At 36.4% G+C, this 14,075-nt stretch overlaps 1 long non-coding RNA gene across 1 annotated transcript; it reads right to left on the bottom strand.

The window, feature by feature from the left end:
- Positions 1 to 3,466: 3,466 nt before the first annotated feature.
- LOC116194720 lies at positions 3,467 to 6,364 on the bottom strand. The gene is made up of 3 exons (XR_004154511.1): positions 6,223 to 6,364; positions 4,435 to 4,502; positions 3,467 to 4,067 (listed from the first exon to the last, which is right to left on the bottom strand). It is a non-coding gene; the product is annotated as an uncharacterized LOC116194720 (long non-coding RNA).
- Positions 6,365 to 14,075: the final 7,711 nt, after the last annotated feature.

A 14,075-nucleotide genomic window follows, 5' to 3' on the forward strand; every position in this document is an offset into this window, starting at 1 on the left:
GGAAGTTTGACGGCTTCGGCTTGGACACCGAAGTTGTCTTCAGGAAGAAGAAACTCATACGACGTCTTTAGGAAGGATTTTTTGTTGATAATTTTTCCCTTTTTCTTTCCGTAGTATAAATTCTTTTTCTTTTTCTTTTTTCCCAAGAATATTTGTTTGTGACTGGGGGGGGAGAGAGAGAGAGAGAGAGAGAGAGGGAGTAGAATGGTGAAGGGGAGAGGGTAAAATCTAATTCTGTAGAGCAGCACCGTGATTTTTTCCATGGACAGAGTCGAGGGTCGAAGTTTGCGAAAGGTACCAAGGCAGATAAATGAGTGGGGATACCACACTTACGAAATTGAAGAGATACAATTCGTAACTGTAGGTACGTGTGAAAACACTTCATAGAGCTACACATTTTTTATTATAGGAATGGAATAGATATAACCAATACCAAAATCACAATAAAGATAGATAATTTAATGACTTTGTATGGCATTCGGGATGTGAAACCTGATCTGGTCATGAGCTCCAAAAGTGTCCGCATCTGAGGGGAATCACAAGAGAGCTCGGGGTAAACCCCTCAAGAGCAGAGCAATGGCATATAAATCCTTCGATGATTGCACACGTTCAATGCCAAATTATTAGTTAATAAAATGGAAAACGGCAACTCTTCTACACTTGTGGAAGCATGAAACATATAAACCAATTCAAACAATTGATAGTGCCAAAATGAAAATAGATGAACAATAGCATATTAGCAGCACATACGGACAAGAGTGATTGCCATATTTTTTCAGGATGTGAAATATCCAGTGTGTTCCTCCCAAAAAATCTATTATTGGATTAATAGCTATAAACCACTTCAAATTTTGATGAAAAGTCAAACAAAAACATATCTTATATTTCTCTGTTTTTTACCCCATGGAGAAAGTATTGATAAAAAACAAAGAAGGAACATATCGTCGGGACGGAGCATATCTGCATATATATATATATATATATATTTTTTAAAAAGGCTTTTTATCATCTCCAGTGCTTATCACTTATCATAGCATTCATTTGTCTAACCATCCAAATTTTGATAAGACACATCCACACATTGCTGAACCAGGAGAAACACAGAAGGCCAACCTATATTTAAATGAACGTCTAAACAAGGTTTAGCATCAATTTTCCGTTGAAAATTGCTGGTGAAAATCGTTAGTACTGGTTAGAGTTTGTAAGAATTTGATATGTTTCTATTTTCCATGAACAGACAAAGGCTAGAAAAGATAAAAGGAAAAAGAGACAAAAAAAAAATAGTAACTAATCGAACCGGAGCTCTTCAGTGAGTAGCTATAGCCGAGTTAAAAAAAAAAAATCGTGATCGAAGGTCACATCAATTAGAATGATGGGCACTAGAAATGCATATGTACGGGATTGAGGAGGCAATTCATCGAACGGCTTGTAGCCCTTAGAGGGGACGGCTGATTACAAGCGCTCATGAAGATGAAGTGGAGGACCATAAGGCATGAAGAAATGGATGGACCTGCAAACAGAAAAAGAAAAAAAAAAAAAAACGAACTGAAAGAGGATGAGGGACGTAGTTACATGAATAGTTTTATCATGCTCGATGATGGGATCTCCGTTCGTTGAGTGCCCAGGCAAATGGAGTGTGGAAGGAAAGACAGCAAGAGTCCGTCTAATGTGAGGATTGACGCTCTATGTTCAAGTGAACGGGCATGTACAATTAGTTAATAGGGGTTCATATTGTGAGTTCTTTATTTAATAAAGGAATGGCACAAGTGATAATTCCGTAAGTACATGAGGGGCAATTTGGGAAATTGAAAAATCGAGAAACAGTCTTAATAATAAGTTAATTTTGCCCCTTCCTTTTCCCATTTTTAACATTTCTCTATAAAATTTAAATATTTTTCAAGTTTGTTTCCTCTTTTTTTTTCCCCTTCTCACATCGTTCAAAAAAAATTATAATTTAACATATCTTAGCCCCCGTCTTATTTTTACCCATTTTCCCTCATTTCTAACATTTTTTAAAACTTTGAATAATTTTCATATTTGTTCCTTCTTTTGATCTCTTACACATCCTAAAAAAGATTTTCAAACTTAACATATCTTGCAAAAGTAGAGTTGAACATCATTTTTATACTCACATGCATATTTATTTTATTCAAAGTGATACTACGCGTAACTTTTATTTGTATAAAATTAGTGGAAAATGAAACAAAGAGTTTGGCGTTGTTTGAGTGTTATAATATTTTTCCATTATGATGTTTTAGGCTCTAATTGATCTTGCAATTCTTTTTTTCTATTTTTTTCTTTCTTTTTAAGCAAAATTTATCATCATTAAATCCTTCTCTCTACATATATATTTTTAAAACAGCTTAATAAGCATTAAATTTATGAAATTTCAACTAATCAATAAAAAATGAATAATATTGTGAAATCAATTAATTTTATTTAATTTATTGATGAAATCAAGCATCTATATATGTTGGACTAATATTGTGGAAGTAAACTTTGGTTCCTTATGTTACATTTGGCATTTTATACCATAGCATAGATGTTTCACAAAAAATATTATAGTATAATATTGTAATTCAAGAAATAACGATATAAGTGTTGTGAGGATATTTTAGATTTCACAAATCTACAAGTATACGCATCATATCAAGTAATATAGATGTGAGTGCAGTGTCTTTCCCATGGATAATTGATCCTAAATTATAGCTAAGCACTAATAATAACACAGTCAATAGAAGTCAAGTAAATAGGTAGTAATGAAATATGCGACTAAAGAAAGTAATACTAGTAAGCAAGATTACTAAAGAGTTATGTGAAAATCTATGTTTAGAAGACTTAGGGTCTTGATTCACTTGATGTTCATTAAACTTCTTTTTATACACTTCACGACCCGAAATTTCGGCAAAATTTTCCCTATATTTCCGCGATATCCCTTATCCCATAACTATTCATATAAAACATGCTTTCCATAACTCCCAAAAATATAAACTAATCTAGTAAACTCTAATATGTATATACGTCTCAAAAGAGAGTAATTTTCTTTTCTCAATCAATCACTAAACCAAAATAACAAAAATTTCAGGTCGTATCATATTCAAATACATTCTATACAAAAAGAATACATATCAAACAACTAAGGTCCCTACCTAGTCCTCCGAGTTGATCCTCGATATCAAAAGAGTTCTCATGTGCTGCTAATCTAGCTCCTATCTCATCTGAAAAACATATGTAGAGTGTGAACTGCATCTCAGTGAGTATTATATTCCAAAACAAAATGACTTATTATTAAATAAATATTTAATTTCAAATAACCAAATATTCAAATAAATAATACAATCTCATCCACTCTAATTATCAGCTCACCCGCACAATTACCTAGTATATATATATAGATACAAACTACAATAATAATCATATTCGATGCAGTAATTAAATTTAAGTTCTACTAATAACAAATACACACTGCTCTTCCAACTATTTCTTTAATATCAAGTGTCACATAAACATCAAATATCCATTCATTAGTATTTCATAGAACCTCACAATAGAATCACCTGATAGATCAAACTCTAGCAACAACACAGCTTTCACAGAACATCTAAAGACAATCTCAACAATCATCACATCTCCAGGAATCTCAGCAATGATCACATCTCCAACAAACATACCATACAAAAATATACAACACAACCAATCAATATAGCCATAGGATTGCATTTCCTCGCAACTGAGTTAAGACGGTACCGTGACCCCGCACATCTCATTCATATCATCCTCAACTCTCAATATCCATGTCTCATAAGCGGGGGCTGCCCATTATCCTCCGGCAGTAGGAGTCTAGGCGTCCATTTTATATCCCGCCGGATCAGCGGTCTAGACGTCCCTTTTTGTATCCCGCCGGATCAGCAGTCGAAGCGTCCCTTTTTATATCTCGCCGGATTAGCGGTCTAGGCGTCCATTTTTGTATCATGCCGGATCAGCAGTCTAGGCGTCCCTTTTTGTATCCCGCCGGATCAGCGGTCTAGGCGTCTTATTTATAAACCGCCGAATCAGCAGTCCCATGGCTATAATCAAACAACAATCACAAGCACAAATAATTGCAACCATGCCATCGCACCTCATATATCATCATACACGAGCACAATCTCAATCACATTACAATGGCACCACATTATCATCACATATCTCATACACAATCAACATATACAATCATACTGCATATCTCAAATCAAAATAAACATAAAATACAATACCTCTCAAATCATTTCACACCACATAACAAGACCCATTCATTAATCTAACTATCACTATATTCTTCTTAAATAAATTATATAACTATAATACATCATTTTACAAGGGAATAGAGTACTCGCATAATATATGTATATATATATATATATATCTCATTTCACAATGGAATGAAGTACTCACCGATAACTCCCAAAAGTAAATCACCAAGTTCAAGCTTTCGAGATACATAGCTTTGGTGTACTCCATTCCTGATATATGTTAAATTTAACAAGAAATCAATTTATAAGCATATATTACACCAGAAAGTAACTAATCATACTCTTTGACAGTACGTTATTCCCCTAAAATTATAGATTATATTGCAAGCTAGTTCTCCATTTCAATATGTCTTAGAGTAGTTTTCATGGAAAAACAGTCCAATACTAGTCTCTAGTATGCTTATCTAACAATAAGAATGATTAACCTCATTAACCCCTATGATCTCTTTATAATTTTATCTTAGAAAAGTCTACAGAATAATGCTTCATGGAATGATGCAACAAACAAGATGGATTCGATTGAGCAAAGAAGCTAATTTTTATCTCAAATCTTTATTTCACATCACAGAAGAATCTGCTGCCTCGACATAATTTTGCACAATCATCCTTACAAGACTCTCAATAACATTTTAAACACTAAAATGAGCAAATTCGTAACTAAAATATCAATAATCATTTTTAACGCTCACTTAATCTCCATTAAAAACTCATTATGAAGTATAAATATGTATATGCTTATACATTGCCAACTTAATCTATCCATAGATTTCTCATGATGAGTTTCAACTTAATGAAGATCGTTCACACCAAAATAGAAAATCTCAACCCAATCTAGATTAGCACAAGGCAGCAACCCAACTCTTTAAATCGAAGTTTCCACTCCAGCCATCTCGATAATTTCCGATTTAAACAAACCTGATTGCTCTTATCAATTTCAAGGTAATTAAGAGACTCACAAAAGACCAAAAATATATAATAGCAGTAACAACAATAGCTAGATAGTACTCCATACAAGGAATCCAACATCATAAAATTCAAGGCAGCAGAGGGTACTCTCCTAACCTTGCCTACCCAATATTATTTATTAAAAAAAACAAATTTATAATAACTCGCTCAAGCAAAAATAGCAATAACTAGAACTTTAATAACTGAATAACAATATATATAATTGAATTTACTAATCATATCTAGTTAATACAAATTGAACAATAATCGTTATTCTTCAGCTACCTTTCCAGCTCACATGCATATAATTCAATTCATATCAACTTGCACAATACATATATTTTAGCTGATCACTATTAAGGAAGCTTAACTGGAGACTTCTGAACATTCATCACAGCAATTCAAGACCTCAATGTCATATTTGAATATAATATTCTACTATAAAACAAACTTCCTATCACAACCGTCAATTAAGCACTCTTATGAGATCACTATCCAACCTTATTATATAATTTCCACCCAAATAGGCCAAGATCAACAAGAAATCAATGCGAAGAATGAATTATTATCCATATAATTTATTAGAAAATTTCAGTCCATTAACCAAAACAACTCAGTATAGTATATTACTATAAAAATAAAAATCATTAAAGCATATAACCTTCCTCATTCCAACATATCCAAGCCATGAAAATTCATATCAATCGGTTGATGCATGCCTACATAGCATAATACTTCATCATGCATTCACTTCCTTGATTTAGCAACACATCCCAATCTAACTTCTCAAGTTCACCCATGCTCTAATTCGAGTAAGAACAAGAATAATCTATACTAGAAGTACTGAATAATGATGCTTAAACTATGAAAGACCAACAATTTGCAAAATTTATATCATTATTGGAACCTTAGACTGAGCTGAGATGTATCTAACCATATCTAGACACGGCGAATAATAGTATTAAGGGTAGGGAAATCAACTTACAGATCAAAACTCTAAGCTTAGTCCTCTTCCTCTTCCGTAAACTTCCCGAGCTCTCAGCTTTATTCACCCCTCCTAGCTCTCTCTCTCTGTTTCTCTCTCACCGCCTCTGTTCTTCTCTGTTTCTTTTTCTTTTAAACCCACCAGCCCCCCAAACGAAAGAAAAGAGGAACAATGGAGAATAATAGAGGGAAAAAAAAAATTGCCGCGGTGGAATGGGTCAGGGGAAATTGAGGCCACGTGGGGCCCATGCCATCACTCTTTTTTTTTCCCTCTTCAGCAAACAAATGTATGATTTATTTATATATATATAAGAATGTAAGTATATGTATATGTATACGTATGCTATTTAAATATAAAAAATTTTAGGTCTCACATATTCTCTTTTCTTTAAACGAACCGAGTATATAATCCAGAGATTTGACGTTCTTCCCCACGTATCTTTCGATTTGTCTAGGCAAGATATCTACTTAAACCAACTTCCTATATCTCTATGGATATTGCCATTTATGGAGACTCATTAAGCAATAATCTCGATTTAAGGTGTCTAAGGCGAGCTATATTCGACAAACGAAACAACTCGACTTTCTTGAGTAGTAAAAGTCGAACATAGGATATTTTGATCCCGTCCAAATCCTACTTACTCTATCGAATTCATATAGATTATTACCACATCAATATAGTTGGTGATCAAGCAACAATTTGTATTAAGCATGGATACAAAATAAATAGCTCGATTAATTCAACAAAAAGATCAAGAGAGTATCAAGATTTAACTACACATCAAGTTCCTTGAAACCCAAGAAACAATCTTAGTTCATGGCCAAAATATACATCATCTCATAAAGATTTATCATGATCAACAAAAGGAGTAACATGAGAAAAATAAAGAGAAAATTTCGAGTGTTATTTGTTTCTCGACTCCCGACTCTGAGCTAGACTCTTCTCCTTTGTTTAAGTGAAGATGGCCTTGCTCTTCCCTTGTCTCCCTTGTTGCTGCAGCCCTCTTCTTCTCCTTTCTTTCGCAAGAACAAGATTGGAAAAGAAGAAAGAAGAGAGGTGATGATCTGAGTGATGGCCCCATTCTCTTTTTCTACCAGCCTCCTTTATATAGGTATAAGCAATCCAAAAAGTGGCTTTTTTGGTTTCACTCTCATTAATAAGGCCTTATCAACAGTGCAAGTTAGCCGTTTAATCACCAAAAAGAAGCCTACAATTTTTCGCCATTAAAAGTAAGTCGGCTCTTGAGGACAAAATGGCAGAACGTCCAGTGTTACAACTCCAGAAGTGAGCGTTGCAACATTGAGCCTATTGACTTCTACTCCATCTCCAACGTTGCAACCTCTAAAAGTGGATGCGTAACCTTGACAAATCTGTTCATTGATTCAATCCGCACCTACCACTACCAAAATGGGACCAAATGAAAACCAAAACCATCAAAATCACTAACAAACTACTTAGACACCATATGACATCATTCTTGACATAAAAACCATCGAAAAATACAAATTTCATCGAAGAACTACCGGAATTCATGCACAAATAGTTCTTTTCTTCTTTTTTCCCAAAATGCACCTAAGATGTGTGCCTACGTTCGTAGGTGATCCGAACGTAGGCACACATCTTAGGTGCATTTTTTTCTAGTCTATTTTCTCTATTTAAAATTTTCTACTTCTTAATATATAAAGCATAGTTAAGAAATTAAATTAGTTTAATTAGATTTCCATCCCAGTATCTAAACACAAATTTTTATGGTACGTTTGATTTCAAAGTTAAAATAACTTTGATTTTGATCGTGGAAAATGATAAATATTGTATAGTGTGTTGAGTTAAAGTTATTGTTAAAATTTTTGACTTGAGAAATGTGTATTTTTGTTATGTAGTGTGTTGAGTTAAAGTTAAAGTTAAATTTTTTTGTAATTTTAACCATAAAAATAAACACGCCATTAATATTTTTAGTATTAAAACATCATTAAAATATAGACACACATATAGATATGTAAATCTTTATTATTTGATCTCGGCCATCGGCTGAAAACGATCTATCTCTACCTCACTCTGGCTCCCTCTTTTATTTATTTATTTTTTCTCGGCAAGAAAAAAACACAAGGAGAAGGGATGTTGTCAAGCCTTCTCAGCTCAACCTTCAAGCCCGCAACTTGCTGCGACTTCGGCTTCGGCTTCTTCCTTTCCCCTGCTGCACCTGCTGGTCTTGGGCGAGCTCCCCGACAGCAGCAGCACTTCCACCGTCTCTCCTTGGCCCTCTCGGCTACACAGACAGCTAACCATCCATCCTTCTCCTCTCCTTCTTGCTGGTAGTCACAGAACCATGACCTGCCATGACACCTTCTCCTTTCTTTCCTCGCAGTCTCCTCCATAAACACCAGCAATCAATAGAGAATGAGACCAGCTTTCTCTCTCGATCTCTCCAGCCCTCTCTTATCCATGTCTCCCTGCTGATCACCATCAACCTTCTTCCTCTTCCTTCCCTCTAGCACTCTCGGTAAAAAAAAAAAAAAAAGGACAGACACCAGCACCCACTTCCCCTCTCTTTCTTCCCGTCTACTGAGCTGCTCGTTATCTTCCCTGAACTGGTGTGTTGCTGCCTCCACGAGCTCCTTACTGAGCTAGCTAGCCGCTGTTCTGCCCCTTTTCTTCACCTGAGCTGAGTCCCTCGTATCCTTGCCCTTTCTTTCTCTTTCTCTCTCCCCGTGGCTATCTATGTTTGTCTGTTTGAGGCTGTTCTGTCGCTCTTTTACTTCTTCCTGCAGGTTCAGGTTCCCGCGCTGAGCTCCCGGGCTACTACTGTGGTTTCCCTCGAGCTCCACGAGCTCCTTTTGAGCTGCTACAGCTTTGCTGCGACCCAGAAACTCAATCCATAAATGAGTGCTAGCTCGTTTGACATGATTTTGACAACTTAAAGTCACGTTTATGCTGTAGGCTGAGTCAGGAGCAGGTTCGTGACTCGATTTCTGACGATTTGTTTTATTTCGATAACTAGAAACTGCACAGATGAAGATGCTGAGTTGTATGGTGATCTCTTGATCAATTCATGGTGTTTTAGCTCAATTTATTGAACTTGATGTTGTCTCTAACTGTGTGGCTGAGTTATGCCACGTCTCCTTCATCGTTTTGAGCTCGTTTAGATGATTTCGTCGATTTTAGGTCGATTCCGAGGTATGGAATGAATGGGACGATGCTTTATTGATCAAGTTGAGCTCCTTTAACATGATATGAATGACTTAGTGATGAGATTACGATATGGGCTGTATTGCTCGATGGTTCGCTGTTCGAAATGTACACATTCGGCTTGATGTCAAAGGCTATATGCTAAACTTAACTATATGGCCGAACTGAACGATTACAGAGGTTGGTTTCTTATCGTTATGGGCAGCCAAAGGTTTATCTATAACTTCGATACTTGCTGATCTGTCTTGATTTTGACCCTTAGAGATTTGTTTTGTCCGCCTTCGAGTCATTGGATGAGTCGCCATTGTGCTTGGATGCTTTAGAATCAATTCTCTCTGCATTTCATGCTATTTTGAATGTTATAGAGTCAACCTAAGGGATTTACGAACTATGACCAGATTTGAGCTAGGGCCATAGAGCTCAGTTCGTTAAGTTTATCTTTCTTGATCTCATTCATGGCTTGAATATTTGCCTTTGGTCTGCTTCTCTCGTGCTTGTTTATTGTCTTGCATGTCTCACGAGAAGAAAGGTAAAGAGATGGGAAGACACTAGGCCAATGCTGGTGGGACTCGAAGACGACGTGGAGACTTACATAGGCTTAGATTGAGTCCCAACTTGAAGGCTGCCTCGGTCTGCAGTGATCGAGGATCTTCCGAGCTAGTTCATCCTTAGAACCTCTTGGGATCATGCATAAATCTCTATCTTAGTATCACGCCATAGGTCTTCCGGTGTTGGATGAGTGAAATTGATGAGATCGATGTGATTGTGTGCAAATGATGCGTGTGTTGCGAAGTATCACTTGTCAATTTATTAGAGCCTCGCACAACCCGGATTAATCACGTAAATTCGGTTCAAAATTGGTTTTAATTCATGGACGGTCGGGGATTAGGATCCCATTCGAGCGATCCATTCATGGTCGACCCGATGGTCTGAAACCCACAAATTCAAAGCATTCGGTAAAAATTCAAATTAATAACTCCACACATGGGGCAATCAAGGCGCTTCACTTGGCTAACTAATCCACTTGGCTCTCTAATAAGTTGCATAAACCGGCCAATAATTTATAATCACATCAACGGTTCATAAACTAATGGTCACGCCCTCTTAAAACCCATAGTTTCACAAAAGCACCGAGACACGTGACACGCATAGCATGGATATGTAGGGAGCACTCGTGTGTCTTGACTCGAGTCTGGGCAAGATTTGAAGCGGCTCAAGTCGGGCTGCATGAGTTCTTCCTAAACCACTTCCGGGCGGAGCGACTGGTTTCTTGGCTCTTTCCCAATCCTTGCGACCCCGATGGATCCAAAGAATCGGTCGACACCGGCTACTGACTTTTGATAGTCCGCGTCACATGGTTTCGATTTTTCATATACATACTCACATATTTTTCCAATTCAAGGGCATGACCATCGGTTCATGATCCTCAACACCCTAGACATTAAGATGATTGAAACATACCGAACAAGGAAATGAGTGGACGCCGGTCAAGGTGCTATTGTCACTCGTTTACCTTCCATTTCTTGTCTCCATGTTTCTGTCACACTAGCGTAGATTCGAGCGCTTAGGGAATTGGACTAGAGGCATGAACGGGGACGACCTGTGAAAGGTTGTCTGGTCCTCCATGGTACATGTCCAGAGATTTTGGCACTCTAGTGGTGTTTCGTGCCCCCATTTCCCTGAGTTTGTGCTTAGATTGTGTTTATCTATCATAAAACACCAAACCGGAATAATCCTATACTCGATACGATAAACACAAGGAAACGGGCTGGACAAAACCCTAGGTTTTAGGTTTCAGGCAAAGCACACTTATGTCATAATCGGTTAATTTGGTAGTATCACAAAACAGAACAACTTAAAAAAAACCCACCTCCTCAGGGCTTGATTGCAAACATCATGTCTGTCAAGTCCTTTCTAAGTAAAGTCGAATGCTATGTACCCTTCAGGGCAGCCCATGGCCGAGTCTTATCACAAGCATTTGTTCTGTTTTGCCTATTTAGGATAGAGGCGTGTCTGTTAAGCAACCCCGGTTTATAATATGATAATCATGTAAACATAATAATTAATCCACATACTTGTCTATTTTATTTGCTTTTGTCCGTTTTTATCTATTTTTATAAGTTTTTAGCTATTTTTATTTGTTTTGTGGCGGTTCAAGCCCGAACCCATAAATATGGTTCACATGGGGTCCAACGCCCCAAATCATCGATCACGGGTTCCAACGCCCCCACACACATTGAGTGCTCGCGATTTGAGTACGGAATGAGGTATAGCCTCGAGTCACCATTTCGACCATAGTAGTATCCGAGTGGAGGATGACTCAGGTCAAGATGCGTGAAATGAGGTTAAACAATCACTTAGGAGCTCAACCAGTCCCATGGTTATCTCAAGGACCACTCGGTCCTCCTGGAATCTATTGGTTCGGTTGGACTCGACCTTCGGCTCTCACGAGCCCGCGTCGCATTAATTTTGATTTCGGTGACCTCACAGTGAGCTAGAACAGAATATTGGCCGAACACGAGTTGATTAGGATCTCGTTGTTGTAATTTGTATTTATTATTTGAGAGTACATTTGTGAAGCATTTATGTGTACATTTATTCTCGTAACGATCCCGGTCAGCAAGCATAAGGTCTGAGAGTCGGAACCAATCTAGTCAGTTTACGGGTCCTCGAGACGAGTGGGCGACCACATGGGTCATGGGCCTGGTATACACGGTGAACTGGCCATCATGGTGTGGTCAACCGAGACGCGAGGACGGTGGATCGATCCCCTGACCTGAGGATCCGCTCTTCTTTTGGTCTCTTAAACCGAATCGATCATTTTCACAATTTACAATGTCCAACTAGGTGAATTAAGCGAAACCTTATCAATGCAGTAAATAAATTAAAAACAACAAACCTTGGATAAATCAGAGTATCGATAGGGCGTGCTGGATATAGGCCGCACGTAACAGAATCTCCGAACTTGGAACCTTCGCTTCTGTAGACCATATACCTTAGTAATTAGATGTGTCCATTACCTTTAGACCCATGTAGCTCATCGACTCTCGACTTCTGGGTTGTAAACAGGTAATGATGACTCCTTCTCACACGTGTCCATCATGCGTTCTCTGGGAAGATGGGCACTTTCAAATCGTGCAATCAACGTGCACGCATGCGGGTCCCGATGAGACGAAACTCGAGTCTGCACAACAATAATACGATCGCATATAACTTTTCAACAAGAATTTTAATACATAGATCTAAAAAACTTTTTAAAGTTTTTTCACCCACTGTCAAGGAAACGAGAAATGAAAATTTTCATTAAGGATGCAAGAGTCGTCATATATATATAGATAAATAAATAATGATGGGCAATAGTGACGACAATCTTGTCGCCCTGCTACGCAATGTTTAGGCTTTCATATTCAACCGTGAACATATTAGACAAATTGAACAATCAGTGCAAACACTGATCCCATCAGCGTAACAGCATCAAAGACTGAGTATAGTTAACAAGAGTCAGTGTCTTCCCCACAAATAACGATTGGTTTTGACAATGCACTATAGTGGATTTGAACTTGGAATATTGCGGTTATCAAAGCACATGGGAGTAAACTTTTTAACCACTAAGTCAACACCTTTGGTGATTTAATTTACTATATATATATATATATATATATAATTTGCTGTAGGCTGGGTTCTATCCACCCTATTTTGGCTAATCCTCTCCCTTTATTGATCATGGTATAAAATGCCCTCAACAACACATTGACTACTCTAATTGGATATGGATAAAACACTTAAATCACTCTTTGGTTTCTCATCTCTTCCTTTATTGATTGTTATCGCATTAAGTATCACAAAAGATTTTTTTTTGGCACTTTACCTTACATATTCATTTTCCTATAATATATACAAAATTTCACATTTACTATAAACTATTGATAACTGAACAAATTTATTCCCCCAATATCCTATTAATTGGTTGAAAATCTTGATTCACAAAAAATAAAAACATAACCAAATATATATTTACAAAAGCAATTTCTTTACACGATATTTAAGGAAATGTGTACTTCTTTTGAAACAGTGTTGTCGCTTCTTGGCCATCTTCAAGGTAGATAGATTGGCAAATGAATTATTAGGAGAAGACAATATACTAGATGCATTTTTTCTTCATTTACTTAGCATGGTGATAATATTTAGCATGGTGATAATATTAATCTTTCATATAATATAGTTAATTTAATGCCACCGTATTATTAGAAATTAAAATTCATGAATAATATTTAAACAATATTTTCACAATTTAAAAAGTTATGTAACTAACTTTTAAGTAAATTAAAAAGTATAATTGTATGAGCACAATTGTGTAAATCTATTCTTTGAAAAAACACGAACTTATCACCTGTATATACATTTTCTTAAAACAAATAACTAACAAACAAGCAAATAAAAAAAAAGGCACAATTAACAAATAATCAACAAGTAAACAAATGATCTTTTTTTTTCCCATTGAAAATCATTTTGTTTGAATACGAAGATTCGGTTCTATGTTTTCATAAGGATTTTTAATTAAGCAATGGAACACTAAACAAATAGGATTTCTGTTTCTAAAGTAATATTATACTTTTCTCTCATTAATTGCTCGAAGTTAAAAAATAGTTTTTTGTAATTGGATATTT

This window comes from Punica granatum, chromosome 2 (genome assembly GCF_007655135.1).
Source record: "Punica granatum isolate Tunisia-2019 chromosome 2, ASM765513v2, whole genome shotgun sequence".
Classification (NCBI taxonomy): domain Eukaryota; kingdom Viridiplantae; phylum Streptophyta; class Magnoliopsida; order Myrtales; family Lythraceae; genus Punica; species Punica granatum.